The sequence below is a fragment of the Vicugna pacos genome, chromosome 2 (assembly GCF_048564905.1).
Source record: "Vicugna pacos chromosome 2, VicPac4, whole genome shotgun sequence".
Classification (NCBI taxonomy): domain Eukaryota; kingdom Metazoa; phylum Chordata; class Mammalia; order Artiodactyla; family Camelidae; genus Vicugna; species Vicugna pacos.
Genome location: NC_132988.1, coordinates 88,690,098 through 88,709,967, shown reverse-complemented (window position 1 = coordinate 88,709,967; position 19,870 = coordinate 88,690,098).

The following is a 19,870-nucleotide window of genomic DNA, read 5'->3' as shown; positions in this document are numbered from 1 at the left end:
AATCAATATTTTATTGAATGATTAATACATAATATGATAATGCTTTGCTAATATAGTAAGTCCTTGTATTGGCGTTCAATTCAAAGAAAGAAAGAGTAACATTGAGGCCTGGGACAGGATTAACTTAAACATTTGAGAAAAGCGCTTGTACTGGCAGAAGAGAACATGACGGCAAAGGAAAGGGTAAAAGAAATGAGATAGTTATAAACTCTGTTTCAGATCTTTGCTTTATATAGTATATTAAGAAAAGAAAAATATGATTCTTTGTATGCAAGAAAGTGATATAAAGTTCAGAAAAGAGGGTACATTAAGAAGACACTTCTAAAAGACTTCACAGAGTCTGAAATTCAACATTTATGTAAGAAGATGCACAAATTGTTGTTGAGCAAGGAAACAGTTGTGCAAATGTGTTTAACAGAAATTAATTTGTGAGTTGCATTTTGGATTGGAAAGAGGACCACTGGACTCCATTTCTAGTTGAATGTGATACTAGACTATACAGAAACCTTTCCCAGTTCAGCATAGTAAAAATACTAGGTAATTAAAAGTTATATATTTTTATAGATGACTGAGCCGTTGAAGAAAAAAGTTCAGGAGTTCCTCAGAGGAGAGAAATGTTCAAATATACATGCAGAAAAGTAATGGCCTTTCTTTAAAATAGGTAGTAGATATATGGAAAGTCTCTGTACCTTCCCCTCAATTTTGTTGTGAACCCAAAACTGCTCTAAAAATAAAATCTTTTAAAAATATGATAAATAAATAAATATGGAGGAATATACTTAATATTGGAAATTGATGTGGGATTATAAATTGTTATAACCACTTTGGAAATTGGTCACAAATAAAACTGATAAACGAAACCTCAATAACAATCAGAAATAAAATCACCCTCCCCCAGACCTTTAAAAACAATGATCTGAAAAAAGGTAGATACAAATTGATGTCAGGAGGGAGGGTATAGCTCAGCGGTAGAGTGCGTGCTTAGCACGCACAAGGTCCTGGGTTCAGTCCCCAGTACCTCCCTTCAAATAAATAAACCTAATTAACTCCAAGGAGGTTAGTATAATTCAGTGGTAGAGTGCATGCTTAGGATGCATGAAGTCCTGGGTTCAATTCCCAGTACCTCTATTAAAAAAAATTGATGTTGTCGAATTTCTAGAAGTCAAAAATAATGTAAAAATTCATGTCTGAATTTGTTTGATAATGCTAAAGAAGTGTTCACATGAAGACTCATAGTTTCAGATTCTTACCAATTAAGAAATAATAAAGATCATCTGTATGCTGATGATTCTCAAATTTATATCTCTAGCCCAAATCCTCTGCCTGACCTTTCAGACATACACTACTCAATATGAATTCCAACACAGTATATTCTTGTTGCTGGCTGTCATTCTTAGCACTGCTGAAACCAACACAAGCTCCTCCTGCAAGCTTTCTCATCTCAGGCAGTATACTGAAATACCATTTCTTCTAGTCTCTCAGGCATTGAGTCCTTTCTCTCTTTATCCATCAGCAAATTCTTTTGGCCCTGCTTTCAAAATATATCCACAGTTTGACCACTTCTCAATGCAAAAGCCATCATCCTTCTCATCAAAATTGACATCATTTCTTGTCTGGATTTTTTTTATAACCTTCTAACTGGCCTTCCTGCTTCTCCCTTAGCCTAAGCCCCTGTAGCTTATCCGTAGCAGAGGAGAGGAGTAGAATTGATTATATCTCTCCTCAAAGTCCTCCAAAAGCTTCAAAGTAAGAGCCAAAGTCCTTACTAAACCCCAGATGATCTGGCTAATGGCACCTTTTTGATCTCAAGCCCTCTCACACTCTCTTCGCCTTGCTCACTCTGCTTCTGCTGCATGCTCTCCTTGCCACCTCCTGGTCAGGGCAGATACATACTCACGTCAGAGACTTTGCATTTCCTACTTTCTATGTCTCTGTATCTATCTGACTAATGCGCCCTCTTCTTTCAGGTCTTTGGTCAAAATTGCTTTTTCATTGAGGCCTTTCCTGACAACCTTAAATAGGTGAATTAGACCCCCTATTATTTCATGTTGTTGTTTTCTGCTGCATTTTCTGCCTAGCATTTATCATTAAGTATTCTTGACATATTGACTTATTTTTTTTGCTCATCAATCACCTCTACCACTCTAATGTAAGCTCCTTGAAGTCAAGAGATCTTCATCTCCTTTACTTCATTGCTGTATCTCTAGCTCTTAAAACAGTCCTGGCATGTAGTAGGTACTGAATGGATATTTGTTGAATGAGTAAATGAATGAATTTCATGTATATATAAATTTCCAAAACAGTAAACCATTTATTGCTTAGAGATAACCATGAATGTGGTTTGAATATAAAGAAATACAGTAAATCCTGAACAAGTATCATGGCAGTAGGTCTCTGTGTGGATGAGATAAGGAAATGTAATCGTGGGTTCGTCACCAGTTGTGGGTTCTGACCAGCAGAAGTCCCACTGAGACGGAATGAATTACTCGAGACTCTGTGGAAAAAGTCAAGAGAGCAAGAGGGAGTCGGCAGCCAACTCCACGAACCTCTCAAATGCTCCCACATTTATTGTGTACAATCAAAGGAGAAATCACTGACAGTTGTGTGATGGAATGCAGGAATTTAGGGAAAGACAGGGTGGGCTCGAGATTGTAGAGTTTGGCTCAAGGTCAGAAGACCCTTTATGTTTTGGTAAATCATGTTCGTGTTGGCATCAGCAAGCCTTACAGCTTATCAGGGCGGAATGTATGAGAAGCAGCTGCTTGACATTTTTCTTGGACTCAGGTGGCTGTGCCTGTCTTAGGTTGCCCTCCTTTGGGGATCTTACCCCTCATTGGCTAACCAGCCTTCTCATCTCTGTGTCTGCAGCTTTTTATAACTTGTTTACCATTCTAGCCCAAGACTCCTTCCTTTGGGGGCCTACAGTTTACCTTTAGGGAAGTCATGAGAAAAGGGGAGCAAGATACATTCTTACAGAGCTGTTAAAGCAGACCACCAGCCCAGCCAGTTCCTTGCTTTGGGGATAGAAGACTATCTAACAGTAGGCACGCCCAGCGTTTATAGCCGAGGGCCTGGGTCATTGCTTTGCAACGAGCAGAGTGCTTCTAAAACCTCAACTATGGAAGCAAGGAAGCTACTAAGCACATTTGCTCTTCTTTAAGGAGACAAGTGGCTGGGGTCTGTTACAATTTGTTAACCCAATCATGGGCTCCCTCACGTAATCAGAACGTCCACAGGTGCTTCGAAGATACTAGTTACAGCCTTTCTTTAAGATGGGTAGTGGACCCATGGTGTTCATTATTGTTATTATTTGTACTGTACATATACATATATAAATGCTTTGATTTTTAAAAATATTTTTTAATAAAAGAATGAAAGGGAGCATAAGGCAGGAAGGAAGATCCAATAAAAGCTCATTTTAATATCATCACATCCTTCCCAGATGCACGGGGCAGTGAAGTCTCAACATTGTAAGTCAATTCTTGGTAAATCTGGGCAAAGATAATTTAACAGGATAAGTACACTCATTAATTTAAAAATGAAATCAGATATCGGTTTGTATAAGCAATCTGCAGTACATAAATACAAATAAATATATAGATAGATAGGCACCTCTGTTTTCTATGTATTTTTAAAATATCTACACATGTCCTCTTCCCAAAAGCCAAACACTTCTGAAGAGCAAGTCACATATGATAAAGTAAGAAAAAGATTTCTCTCATAAACAAATAGGTAGATCATACTCTAAGAAGCAACATGGTATGTGCCTTAATGCATTAAAATAAATCCATTTTGTCATTTGGTAAATAACATACTTCATACACCTATTTCCTCCTTAGAATATCATTGAAAACAAGATAATTTTGACCTAGTGTTTCCAAAAGAAATAACTTCAGATTGTACAAAACATTAAAATATTAAATTGAATTAGAAAATGCCACATTTACAAATGCTCCATAGTAGTACAATGTGTTTCAGAGGCCTGGGTTTTGTTAATATATATGAGTGCTTATTCTTTATACAAATCACAACTAAATAGATTTCAAGAGAAACATCTGATGGTGTGATTTATGCAAATTACTTGATTCAGTTTCAATTAAGTTGCTTCAGCAATTTAAGCAGCTAATTTGATTAACTGAAAATGTTTCCTTCACTGGGATTTATGAAAACTTTAAATCAGTTCCCTATTGTAAAATGACTTAAATGATTGGTAGAATGCCATGAGGCATTTATTCAGTTTTAACAATATTTATTTTTTGTGTGCTTTAGACTCAAGTCATGTATTTATGTGATTGAAGCTCTTGACATCCTATATATGCATTAGATAGTTTATAAATCACATACTATGATAGAAATTATAGTGATAGAATCATAATGTATGACATAAAGACTTTCTTTCACCTTTGGTTGAAAAATCAAATTTGATCTCTTATGTCTAAAATAGAAGGAAAAGACAATTCTTTACTCATAAGTTATGGATCATATTTATACTTATGCAACATTTTTGGTGAATATTGCTGTCTTTTCAAAAAGAAAAATGGGTAACAAAAGAACTCCAATCTGGCCTTTCTTTTTCTCTAATCTATTGAATATCTAAGATAAAAATCCAGCAAACATAAAAATGTTTGGTTTTCACTGGACGATGGGATGATAAGAACTTATATTGGAAAGTGTGATTGGCATCAGCAAGGTTTTGATCAGTACTTCCCAATCCACAGGTTGCCAGTTCTGTACTGCAGGTGTGGGTGATAAAGAATGTGGGGAAAGAGAAGACTCCAGTCAGCTTCATGAGCAACTCTATGCCTCCTCCGGGAAAGTGACTCTAAAGTAAAATAAAAACCATTTTTGGAAAGGCATTTTATCAATTACTCTAGTGCAATAATATTTTCACTTTTTCTCTTATGTTCCATTTGCATTTGTTAATTTCCTTTCTTCATTATTATATTTTTAGTGAGGGGACAGTGTCGTAACTTCTCCCCATCAGATTCATCATGGGTTTATTCCCAGTCTTGTCAATTCTCTGAAATGTGGGATATCTAAAATTCACACAATTGAATTTGCACAAGTTATTAAGTGTTAAAGAGCAAAGGGAAGGGAAAACAGGTGGATTGGAAAAAACCCTGGGGGTTGTTTGGAGAAGCGACTCTCCCAGACAAATGACTTTGGCTTTTCCTACAAGCCTTCATCTCTGAGATGCACAATCTATCCACAAAGCAGAGAAAAACTGTCTGGTGGTTCTTTGGAAGCACTTAAAGATTTATAGTTTACAAAGTAAATATACTAGCATATTGATCGACTCATCAGACAATTACTCTGTGAGTTAATCATTACTTTTTCTGAGCTTGTTCAAAATATTTTGAAATTTCACTTAAGTAATTTGGCTAATTTCAAATTATATTTTTCAAATGGCCCTGGCCACATTTTCTGCTAGGAGTTTTAACCTTAGCTCTACTCAACCCATAAAAGAATAATTCTGTGCCTAATCATTTTTGTTGTTGTCTCATTTTTTCCTAGAAGGTGATGTAATAACTTGTACAAGGTACAAAACAACGTAAACAGTATAACAGAGGTTTTATACACCATATTGTTTGACAGTTTTCCAAACAGGGAACTCTACTATCAAGAAATGTATGCAGTTGATTCAATTCTTTACTTTCTTGGGCAAACACTAGAGGGAAACAGCAGATTAATTTTTTTTTTAAAGAAAAGCCCAAAACACAAAAGGGTAACGAAATATCAATCTAAAGCAAATTTAGGAGATTGTACAAGCCTTGTTTTTGGAAACTGGTGTTTGACTGGAGTGGGTGATTTTTAAAATGGCTGCAGTTATCCACGTTCACCCTATAGCAGTGTGATGCTGCAGCTTTTCACATGAAGGATTGAATCCAGTTTGATCTGATGACATGCATTGTCCAAGAGAGTTAGGAGGGAGTGATGATGTGCCAGACTGAGTCTAGGCCTCACTTGGTGTTGAACACTTTCACTCATTTCCTTGGAAACCTTACAGTGACTTCTGAAAGAGCCCAGCAGATAGGATGGAGGATAAGAGATAACATGAAGGGAAGCTAAGGGACTTCAAGACAGGCAGCAGACCCCAAGTAGCAGAGCTACCCAGCAGATTCACAGCTGATCACAGTGCTTAAGAAACCCCAGCCAAAATTACAAGAATTTCTCAGCTGATCACAGCCTAAATTGCCAACCCAAGGAATTATGAGCTATATATGTGGTTGTTGTTTTAAACTACTAAGCTTTCAAGTGGTTTGTTATGAATAATTAGTTAACTGATAGAGTATGTACGTAATTGTGTAAGAGACTGTTAGCTGTCTAAGTATCAACAAATAGTTTACACTTTGGTGCAAGAACTTTGACTTTTAGCAGGTAGCTTGCCAAAGTAAAAAGCTTACTTTTCTGTACTTCCATTGCATCTGGGGGTAACCATTTGATTAAGTTCCAGTCTATAAGATATAAAAAGAAGAATTGTAAAAAATTCTCTTGAAATCTACTTTAAGAAAGTTTTAAGCTTTTTATTTCTCAGTTGCTCTTTCTGTTTCCCAGAATATGATTTTGATAGAAGGAATTTCAGTAGCCATTTTGGACCATGAACTATCCCTGGTGGTGGAAACCATGTGTTGAGGAAGAAAATAAAAGCTTGGAGATTTCTTAGTTTATCTAGGGGCCACCATATCAGTCCATCAATTCCAAACTTTTTTTAATCAAAGATAAGTAAATTTATAGTTTAATTAAGCCATTGGCAAAAAGTCTTTCTCTTATGCAAATAATTATAGTCATAGTATATTAACAAATATTCTTACCCAGAATATATAGGGAACACATGCACATCAATAATTAAAAGGCAAACAAAACAATGGGGAAAAAATGGCAAAAATATCTAAAGACAGTATATATAAAATACAAATCAAATGGTTAATATATACATAAAACATATTTCACCTTTCTAGATTTCAGGGAAACAGAAAAAAAGCAGCAATGGAACGTTATCCATTAGACTGGTGAATTTTTTTTTTATTGTGGGTCTAGTAATGTCAAGGATTGTTGAGACTATAGAACAAACAAAATCCTTACGTACTTCTGAAGGAATTGAAAGACTACTTTGTTTAGCAATGTGATAATATCCAATTAAATTATAAAGATTCATTCCCATCAGACTCCACAATTCCACTTCTAGTAATATATGCCTATTAAATATTTTTGCACATCTAGTACAAAGATATTATTTTCTAAATATGATTGTCCAATAAAAAGAACCTGAATTCCCTGGAGAAGTGGTTGATTTCAGGCCTAGGGTAGAGAAAACACAAGATGATCCTAGAGTAACTTGTAGACCAAAAAGCAGGGCCATGATTTAAAAAAAAAAGGATGGGGTCATTTTAAAAAAAAAAAAAACTGAAAAATAAAAACTGAAACAGAAGTACTGATCTGAAAGAGCTCCAAATGGCCAAATCTGTTACAATTTAAATAGCAAAAAGAACAATAATATTCAATTAGAACTCATTCAACAACAAAAAAATCCAATAGCCATGAGTCAATACTGGTATAAATAAGCAATTCAATACAATGCAGGGGGTTAAGAACTGCTTTTCCTCTCAGAAGAATTTCAGTAAATAAATATACTAGGAATGAAGGAAGTAGAAAGTTATCATTAAGAAACCACCATAATAATTGTTGAAAGCACAGTCCACTGATACTTGCTAAGGGTGAGAGTTTGTGGAGAAATAGGGTGTTTACATAGTCTAAAGGTATATATTTTCCAAGAAATTGATTAATTATCAGGAGAATATTGTAACTTTACTGTTGAGACACTTGGCAGGTAACAGGTTATCAAGGTAGCATCTATTAATAAGATACACTATTGACATCCATCAGCCTCCTGATATAAGGCCCTGAGTAGGGTAGAACTTTTCAGTGGTATCCTTGCCAATAATGCAGAGTTGATATCTAATTATGAATAAATAAATCCCTAATTGTGGGACATTGTACTAAATAACTGGCAAGGAAACTAAAGACGTTTTAAGGTCTTGAAGGCAAGGAAAGAGTGAGGAATTGTCACAGATTGAAAACTAAGGAGACATGAAAACTAAATAGAATAAGTGATCCTGGATGGAATCTTAGAAAAGAAAGATGTCATTAGTGGAAAGTACTATAGAAATTTGAAAATATTTTATATTTTGTTAATATTGTACTAATGTTAATTTGTTGACTTTGATACTCATACCACTCATGTGGTGGTAAGGTAGATGTTAACTCATACCACCACTCATGTGGTGGTAAGGTAGATGTTAACGTTAGGACAAGCAGAGTGAAAGGTGTATAGAAACTCTATACCATTTTTGCAAATTTCCTATAAATCTAGTTATTTCAAATAAAATATTAAAATGATTATCAGAATGGAATAATAGCATAAAAATGAGATTGTCCATTGAGGCAATGGTTATCATTGTAAACAACTCAAATAACCATCTATAAAAATGGTTATAGTTACACATTCAGACAATAAAATATAGTAGTTAAATCAAATGGATTTTGCTACCTGTATTGATATTAATATGAACAAATCTCTAAATAAGAGTTGAGTTTAAAGCTGACTTTCAAAACAGTTTTATGTTACTTAATTTAACATTGGAAATATGCAAAAAAATGTCACACAGACACATTATTTGTGGATAGATACACACACAAAGTAATAGTAGATCACCTGCATGGCAAGTATAAGCACCAGCTTCAGCATAGTTTTTGCATCTGGGAAAAGAGAGGAATGGAATAATGAAAAGGACACAGACAGCTTCAACCCTATCTTTAAATATTTATTTTTAAATTAAAGAAAATTGAAAGAAGTATTGCAAAATGTTAGGCTTTGCTGGGAGCTGTGTGGAAGGTACACAGACATTGCTCCTTTATTATTTCCAACTTTTTCTGTATGTTTGAAAATTTCAAAAGAATAAAAGAAATATAGAAAGTATGAGATGAAAAGGATAGTAAGAAACTCGTAAAATATAATGGTACTCTGAAAAGGAGCTGTCATGAGTGACTAAATTCAGCTCATAGCATAAGGAGTACAAAGGTAGAATATAAAAGCAGTAAGACTTGGCAACATTATATATATATATAATTTTAATATAAAATTATTCTAAGATTTTAAATCTAAGATTAGGTTTGATTATGCTGATAGATCATATGGAATGACAAGAGGGCAAATGTGATTTTAGAGAATTGAATGCAGTAAGAAGAAATTTCATGAAGTTTGAAACAGAAGATTAGACCTCATGGAGGAGATCATAAATGGACTGGAGGGGGAAAAAAAAATCAATGCTATAGTTTTCTGCAGACCAAAAACAGAAAAAGGAAACCAGAAGAACAAAGGAAAAAGAGAAGGAAGCAAATTAGGGAGCAAAGGGATAGATGAGTAAGAAAACCTGAATCCTAAGTATTGAAGGGACTGCATTGATGGGGACACTTTCAGGTAAGAAGGATAACAGAGCTAAAGATTTTACATGGAACCAAACAGGTAATGTAAGAATAAAAATAAAGTTTTTAAAAAAGTACTTATTTGGATATGGTTTACATATAAATATGTTTCTTGTTTATGAAAGTCCACTTAATACCAAGTCTTACGAGAATAAAGCATTGTTGAAAGAAATTAAGGAAGACCTATATCAATTGAAAGACTTTTCATTTTTATAGATAGGGAGATTTAAGTCATTAAGATGGCAGTCTTCCCCAAATTTATCTACAAATCCAGTGCAATTCCCCACAAACTCACATCCATCTTATTTATAGATACTGATAAACTAATTCTGAAATTCATATGGAAATGCAAGGGATCCAGAATAATTAAAAATTATGGAAAAGGAAGAACAAATTTGATAATTCACACTTCAGATTTTCAAACCCTACTACTAAGTTACAGTAATCAAGACTGCAGTACTGACATAAAAAAACTTAAAATTTTGGGTATGAATCATTCTGGCAATGAACTTAATGTTGAACTAATGTAAATTTTCTACAAAGCAATCAATAAATGCAGTGTAATTACAATAAAAATTCCAAAGACACCTTTTGAAAGGCTTCAAATTCACTATATTTTATATATTTTTTTAAAAAACATCAAGAATACAAACACAATGACAAGCACAGAGCATAGGAAACATAATAAACATTATTAGTGGCAGCAAATAAACAAGAAGAGGGGCCAGTGTTTAATGCGTTTCTCCCATACTTTTTCTTCCCCTTCCTTCCATGATTTTTTAAAAAATGTATAATCAGATACTTTAAAGTTTGTCATCAGAAGGCACCTAAGTAATTAAGTACATTGCTCTCCAAGGTTCTGAAAATCAAGTGTGTTCCCTATACTTAAAGCTGTAATAATGAAAAAAAAGAGAGATACAGAGGAAACACAAATGTATTAAATAAATAAGTATTTATGAATACTGATCTCACATTTCTGTTGGCATAGGCACTCAGAATCATTTAGGTCATGTTATCACCTCCAACTGCAAACTCTAATTTTGTTTTCCTTGTTACTAGGCTATACAAAGATCATTCACGCCTTAGACCAAAAGATAAAATTATCTTAGGTAGGTAGATAGATAAAATTTAATTCTGAGGATTATTACGGAGCTTCTCATGCATCTGTAAAATTCTAAAATAGTTTCGTAATAATTAAAATTGAGGTTTGCCTAGCAGAAGTAATACTGAAGAGTAAGGGCTCTGAAAAATTCGGTGAAGTACTTGACCTGTAATTTAGTATTATAGTTATATGCAAATTATTAAAATCATAACTTTTAACTCAAATCTAAGTAATTTTATTAATACAATACAAATCAATAGTTGTTAAGTGTGTGAATTTTAACTGACAAAAAATTGCACTGAAAATAGCATAAAATAAGACCAACAATTTTTGATTTATGCCCTTGATATGTTTATATGATGGACTACATCACCATAAACAGAAGAACAAACTCCCAGAAAATTCCCCATCTTAGCCATCAGGGTAAGAGTATTCACACTTAAAGTAATACAGGTGTCCGAGGATTATTAAAGAGGATGCCTTATCAGTATAAAAGTTATTTTCTTGGGAAGCTATTTAGAAATGTGTCATACAAGATGCATAAAACAAAAGCATAGGGTAGTCATGAGAAGACGTAATTTCCTTAGATTTCATTTGACTTTGGGTTAGTAATTGAATTTGCCAGGCATTCTAAAATTTGTAAGAAAGGGATAGATGGGAATAAATCCCCTATTAGGAATGCTATTCAGGGCCTGTGAAAACTCTTAAAATTGAATTTTAACTTTGAGGCTCATTGTACGCAAACATGAGGAATGATCTGCAAGAGATTTGTGAGATTAAATATGCTGATAGTGTTCTTGATTCCATTGCCCTCATGTGATGAACAAGGAAGAATATGTCCCCTGCCATGCAGCCCTCCCCAAGTATTTTGTTGAGTTACTTGCAATTTTTCAAATGGAAGAAGAAATATTCCATTTTGCTTCTTTTTTCCAGAAAGAAGTGGGAAGTTTCTTCTCCTGATATTCTACTTAAAAAGGACAGAAAATTGAAGCTACAAAACTATAACATTCTTTACTTGTATTTACTTGTACAAATAACACTGTATCCTGATCAGAGTCTGCATTTCATAGATTTCGTATTTTTATCTTTGATTTCTAGTATAGCTGTAGGTTTCCCTAACATTCTCCTGCAGGTTCTACTCTATAATTTTTCTTCGTAATGAGAGAAACAAAGTCAATCATGTCTTGAACTGAGTCATCTATTATTTTAAGTCATCTATTATTTTAAACAAAGCTAACCATTTTCACCTTGAGTAGGATAATTCCATCCTTAAGCCGTTTATCTCTATGTCCAATATCACACACAGATTCATGGGCTATTCATGGGCTAGTATGATTTTTATTTGATTTCTTATCTTTTGTGGTTTCCCTGAGACCCTAACCTCATAAATGTCCTTTATATTACAGGTTATGAATTATTCTCAAACTCAAAAATAATATTCTTTAGTTATTTTCATAAACTTGCATGTCAAACATGTTCAAAATTTATATAACCACCTATCATAGTCAGAACATTAAAAGAAACTTCCACAATTGCTTTTATTAACTATTTCGTATTGACAGCTGAAAAAAAACTACTCTCAGTGTTTTCTGAGGTTTGATTCATACCATACTTGTTACCTTTTTGCTCCAGTCAGCCTTTATGACCCAGTGGCAATTAAAATCTATTCTCTGCTATTTCTGTAAGTTTTGTATTTTAAAGCAAGGTCAAAAACCTTTTCTTCATAGAGAGTCAGATAATAAATATTTCAGACTTTGTGGACATTGTGACCTCTGTCATAATTACTCAACTCTGCTATAGCACTATACATGCCACCATAGACATTATGAAACAAATGTGTAGGCTATCATCCAAGAAAACTATAAAAAACAAAACAAACAAACAAAACCCCCCAAAAAACATATTGCCTGATTTGGGATGTGGGCTGCGGGCTGCAGGCTGCTGTAGTTTCCTGTTTAAATCATTTAAATGTAAGCTGACATCTATTATTTCAACCCTTCTGTGTCATTTTTAGGATGTGTTCATCTACATGTCAGGAACTGTCCCCATCATCTCTCAAAAAAAAAAAAGAGAGAAAGAGAGATCTTTATATCTCTCAAAAGTTCTAAATTAACAAGAAGTTCTTATTTATGTAGCATAATGTTTAGAAGATGCTGGTCAGTATTACTCCCCAAGCAGGAAATTTCATTGTGTACGTAAATATCTTGATCTGCTTTGTCAATCATAGCATTGGCCCTTGTGATCACAAGATGGATTCTATAGTTCAAGACATCCTTTTTATGCAGGAATAAGGTAGAAAGATCAAGGACATAGGAAAAATAATATCTAGCTGAACTTGCCCACTTTTTAAAGTGCTTATCAGAATCTGTGACAATTTCTGATTGCATCTTATAAGCAAGAACTGAATCCTATAGTACCTGTAATAACAAAAAAAGAAGAAAAAAGAGAAATGTGTAGTTTATTTCCTTCTGTTAACTTAATTAATATAATAATTAATATATTAATTTTTATTTCTTATAATAAAAAGAAAAAAATAGACACACAGCTAGTGGTGTCAGTCTTCCTCCAAAGAAAGCAACTCTCTCCTCCAATTCAAACAACTTACCATCTTTGTATTTATCTTACATGACCACTGTTTCTAATCAGAAATAAATTTCAAAACCACTTTTTCTTAAACTAGCCTCATTTCCATAGTCTGAGTATATGTGGTATTTAGAGACAGCATTTTTCAGTATTTCCTTTTTACATTTTTTTCTTATCTTTTGAATTTGTAGTAGTTTTCAATGCTTTTATTCTCTTCACTCAATGACAATGCTAAAAAATTACTCTTATTTATAAGGTGTCTCTTTTGTTCTTCATCAACTTACTGATAAACTAATCTATCCACTATTACTGGTCCACATTCTGGGCCACTGAAATCAGCAAACGTATGCAGAGTCTATAGAAAGAGCAATCCAGAGCCTGTTAGTGTCATACACTGGGTAAAGAGAGTAGAGCAGATTTTATAGCTTCCTCCTTTATCCTGAATAAAGATCAAAGCTAGTAAGGAGAAGTAAAATTTGAGGCAGCCAATATAAATCTTTCTACTCATGTAAGATGGATATAGTACCATCTGTCTGAAAGCCCCCAACCTTTTACATGTTGGTTTGTTAGAAATTAATTGGGAGGGTGCTTAATTTTACCCTACACTACTGTATGAGAAAGTGGATAAGGTTGAGGAGGGGACCAACAGTAGTGAAAGGTTTCTCCTTGCTAAACCTAAACAACAAAAACAGCAGCAACTCATACACAGAAACCCTGTGTTTTATGAGGAACTTCACGTAGAATTGGAACAACTTCTATTTCTGAAAATTAAATACCAGCTCAGCAGCTACTGTTATAGGTGGCGCAATCATCTCAAAACATCAGAACTTGTTTATTAAAGATTAGACTTCGGACTTGTGCCTATATATCATCTATTAATATATCATCCAATAACTGAAAATAGGAGCATGTGACTTCCATGAATAGAGAAATCAACTCATAGCACTTCTGGTATGCAGATTATCAGCATAGAACAAACCATCACTTTTCTCTGCTTTTGAAAAATCACCCAAAATCATCATGTAGAATAAGAAATAATTATGAAAAAAACATGTTAATGAAACTATCTGATACATAAAATCCCCCAAAAGTAAAATAATTAGAGGGGCCACCACTGCTTTAAAAAAATGATTATCAATCAGGGAAAAACAAGAGGTTACAAAGAGGATACTATGCACATAAGAATTTCAGAAGTCATCAAGGCACATTTTTAGGAAGCAAGGTACACACCTTGAGACAAAGAAAAAATCCTAAACTCTCTTTTTGAAACACCAGGCTAATGATCAAAATCTTCCATAGACTCAGTTGAGTTTTTTGAGAATCAGAGTAGGTATGGATAAATTAGTAATCTCACACAAAAGCCACATACCATAAGATCCAGCAATTCCACTTCTGGATCTTTTTCTGAAGAAAACAGAAACACTAATTCAAAATAGATATATGCACCCCTGTGTTCATTGCAGTATTATTTACAATAGTCAAGATATGGAAGTAACCTAAGTTTTGATTGACAGATAAATGGACAAGAAGATGTGGTATTTATTCACAACAGAATATTAGTCATAAAAAAGAATGAAATATTGCCATTTGTAACAACACAGATGGACTTGGGGAGTATTATGCTAACTGACATAGTCAGAGATAAACAAATACTGCATGTTATTATCCCTTACATGTAGAATCTAAAAAACCAAACAAACAAACAACAAAATAGAAACAGATACTGAAAACAAACTAGTGGTTACCAGAGGAAAAAGAGGTGAAAGGGTAGGTAAAAATAAGTGAAGGGGATTAACAGGTACAAACTACCAGTTACAAAACAAGGAAGTCACAATGATGTAAGGTAACCCAGGGAATATAATCAATAATACTATAATAATTTTGTATGGTGCATAATATAAAAAAATAGTGAATCACTATGTTGTACACCTGAACTAATATAATATTGTATGTCAACTGTACTGCAGTAAAAAGGCCCACATTTGTACTTTGGCTCTTGTGTAGGTATAGCCATATACATCAAAAGAACAGACTACAGAGTCCAAGATCAAATGCAATTTACAATTAATGTATAGAAAGTTCCTGTCAAATCAGTGAGGACATTATGCTTTATATGATTAATTTTGTTAGATAAACGAAGTAGCTATTTTAGGGGAAAAAAGTATGATTATACCATCAATAAAGAAATAACATCTTTAATATATAAAATTCTACAAATTTTTAGTACAAATACTCGAGAGAATTAGCAAACAATAGTTCAGATGAAAGAAAATATAAATGGATCATAAACATGTAAAAAGAAGCTCAACATCATTTCTGATTAAAAATGCAAATTAAACTATATTAAGATAATAATTATTCTGTTGGATTGCCAAAAATTTGAGATAATACTTTTTTTCAAGAGTGTGGAAAAACAGATATAGCTATTATAATTAAGAGAATAAACTTGTATACTCTTCCAATTAAAAAAAAAAATCTGGTAGGATCAATTAAACTTGCAAATGAAAATTTATTTTACTTGGCAATTTCATTTCTAGAAAATTATCCTGAAAATATATTTACTCTTATGTGGAATTATATATTAATAAATATGTTTTTAGTCACCACAAAGTTTAGAAATATGTTAAATAATAATCCTTGGGACTAGTTAAATAAATCATATAAACCATACTGTGTGCTATTTAATAAATTAGAAAATTCTTCATGAATTACTAAAGAACCAATTTAGGTATGTGTATTTAAGTGAAAAAAAAAGGAAAAAAAAGAAAGAAAGAAAAAAAAGTAAGAAAAAAAAAACCCAAACCAAACATAGCACAGTGCAGAACAATGTCACAGTAGGCCATGTTTTTTAGAAACAAAGATGGAAAAATTATACATACCCATGTGTGTGTGTATTTACTTGAATTTGCATTAAAAAATCTCTGATAGTGTAAAAAAACACTAATGGCATAATGGCATAATGGCATATTTTGTTTCCATGAGCGAGAACCGAACAATGGGAGAGTGAAAGTGAGCGGCTAGTATTTTAGTGCCAATACGTCTGTACCTTTTGAATTGAGAACCAAATCAATCTTATCATCTCCTCAAAATAAAATATTATTTCAAAAAATTTTTGAAATGTTTAGGATAGACAACAAGAAGCCATCTGAGCTGTTTAATATAGACTAGCTATGTGTTGGCCTGCGCTGCCCAGTCTGTTTAATTGGACAGAAGATAGCATGGAAGAGGCCTCTAAGTTCCTGCCCCTGTACATGATTAAACCAAGGTGAAGGATGGTGGCAGTGGTTGTGAGGACCTTAGTCCTTTCAGTCTTAGATGAGTGTCATTTGAAGTTTCAGGCACTAAAAAGAGCCAGCTTATTCAAAAGGGCTGAATTCTCATTCAGTATCTATATAGAAGAGCACTAGAAGTTGAGATTTTTATGAGCCCTGAATTTTAATACACATTAACTCAACTGACAAGCAGAGACAGATGAATGTCGTGTTCTGACAACGAAGATTCACAATTTTCAGAGGGCTGGAGAAGTAAAATGGTAGAGAGGGTTAGAGGGGAAAGTGTACCTTCAATATTCATTACTATAGGGAGGGAGGACAAGAAATTCTCTTTCCCTGTAAACCAAATCTTAAACCTAGTATAAAGACAATAAGAGATATGTTCCTTATCTCCCTCCCTTCCCCAATAATATTTAGTTTTACTAAGGAGATGATTGAGAAACGTCAGAATACTTCTTTTTTTTTTTTTGGTAGCTAATGTAGTTTTCTGCCTAGGTAATTGTATTTCTTTTTTATTCTTAAAATTCAAATGCTATGCTAGAAAATTTCGGAGAGTCAATCTTGGCTGTAATCTTGGAGATAGAATGGGTTCTTCTAGCTTCAAACTTATGTCTTTAATCAGTCCTGAAAAGTGTCATTCTATCATACTTCTGGTTTGTCTCTGTGGGACTCCTCAGGCAAACCATATTATCAACATGCTGGAATTCTGTTCTCTGTTTTCCTCCAAACCTTCACTGTTTTCTGCCTCTTGGCCATTTCCCCCCTTTCTGGGGTCGTCTTTGAACATTCCTTCATGTATGATATTTCTTATATCTCTAACTCCCTCTGCTGCAGTGTTAATCTGTGAATAATAGTCTTAAACTGACTTAGCTATTTCCATGTAGAGGAGAGGTAGTCGTGCTGCACCATGGCTGACTGCCATCTCCCTGTTCATATACGTATTATAGGCTAAAGGCAGAGATGCCAGAGAATTCTGGTACGTGGGTGTTCATTATGTGATGGGTCTGCTTGGCACAGGTAAGGGAGGCACTCGAGGCTGGAGAGTTGAGGTCAAGATTTGGACCTCAGCTCCAGTATTAATTTCGTCTTCCTAGCATTTAGCACAGTGCCCAGTATGAGATGTATTTTTTTAGTGAATTATTTAATGCATGAATGTTTCTTCTTCCAAAAATGAAGACAGTAAATGTAGATGATCCTGATAATATTTTCAGCTTTGGGGATAATGCTTTTTCCAAAAACTATTTATTTCTGTTATGCAAACATTATTACATTCATGTAATGATATTAAAGATTACTACATTGAAGATACTGTGTGATCATACTCAGTTTTGCTCAAATTCTGTCCATTTAGAAAGGCAGTGTCCTGTGGAGAGTAGAATAAGGCTTTGGAATTAGATAGATCTTGGTTAAAAACCCACCTTTACTATTGACCAACTGTATAACCAGCCCGAGTCTCAATTTCCTCATTGTAAATGACCTAATTAAGATCCACTCCAAGAAGTTATTGTGAAAATTAAATGAGATGATGCATATAAAGCACTCAGTCCAAAGTTTAGTGCACGGTAAGTGCTACATACATGTTGTGTATGTATATCACGTGAAGGAAGACTATCACTTCCCTTTTCCATACCTCTAATCCTTTTTTTTTAAGTTTTATTGAAATACCATTGACATACAGCACTGTGTTAGATTATGGTGTATAGCCTAATGGCTTGACTTACATATATTGTGAAATGATTACTACAATAAGTTTAGTGAATTATGTTATCTCATATAGATAGAAAAAATGGAAAACAGTGTTTTTCCCTGTGCTGAGAACTTACAGAATCTATTCTTTTAGCAACTTTCAAATATACCATACAGCAGAGTTGACTATAGTCATTATGTTGTATGTTACATCTCTAGTACATAATTATCTTATGTTTGTGCTTTTTGACTACCTTCATCCAATTCATTCTAGTTCATTTTTGTAAAATTCTTTATATATTTGAATGGTTGATGTTTAATGATTCTCACTGAAAATGAGCTATCTCTGTTAAAAACTTGAAACATATCTCCAAATTACCAGAAGCATAGTCATGATAATTAATTGTAATAAAGCAAGACTTAATCAGTTCTAATAATTGTATCCTGTGCTATTTGAAACACAGAATCATTGTATTCTCTTGGATGCCTTTTTACATAATTGTCCTATTTGTTCCAACTAACACATGCAGACAAATGATGTGTCAGCTTATGTATTAATTCAACCTAATTTATTTCTGATGTACAACAAATTGGAAGTAACGATAGCCATTTTTCTTAAGTGTTAACAATATAGTACCTAATGCAGGGACATCACTTGGAGATTTTTGCCATTATATTTAAACTGAAGAAACTAACTGCCAGTAATATTTTATATACTTGGGAAGCTACTGGGGTGTTCATTGACAGCTTTCTGAATTCCAGTATAATTCTATTTGTCTTTTGTGTCAGGGGCCTCTTATGCTGAGTGGTTATTCATTTTTGTACCTATTGCCCCAAATTTGGCAATCAGTATGCCTTCAGCATTCTGAGATTTTGACATCACCTGTCTAGTGCTCACCATCCCAGTACAACAGCTTACCTTAACTCACTTCAAAATGCTAATCCTTAGGAATATATTGTCTGCTCTATACCTTGATAAAAATGAAATATAGGGTGGGGTTGAGTTTGAGTTCTACAGGTAGATGTGCTTGTGGTCCTGGCTCGAGTACTTACTAGCGAAATGATCTTAGGCAATTTACTCAAGCTCTCTAAGCCTCACTTTCATCTATAAAAAAGCAATAGTAAGTGTATCTTAAAGGTTTCTGTTAAAAACAAAAGAAAACCTCTAGCTAGTTTAGGCAGACAGGTTTTAAGTATTTACAAAATATACTGGAAGAACAAAGGAACTAGTTAATTCCTTTGAACAAGTTGAAGTTCAGAAAGAAATCAGCCCTAGAATCTCACTGCCTCTCCCACTGTGTGGAAAACTGAAATAGAGCTAAAGAAAGTCAGGAAATAATGGAGTTTTTGACCGCAGAACCATGTGGTAATGTACTCCATCAAAATACATGCTTGTAGCTTGCTCTTTCCCCCGCTTAATATAGTTAATGTTCTAGTCATGTGCAAGTGCATCATATTGGCAAACTCAACAAAATCCAGAAAGCTGCTATCAAGGGAGCATCAAAAAGGTAAGATTATTAGATTTCCAAAGAAAGCACATAGAAGGAACTCACAACAGATGCTGAGCCAGCCAATCTATTGTGTCTACCAAAATAATAATACATACTTTGGAGTCCTGTTTGACTGATTACATCAGATAGCATGTATGATTTTCTTTGATCATTGTTTATATACAGTAAAGTCACAACAATTGCTAGCTAGTATGATTATTATAATAATATTATTGTTATATAATATAATAATA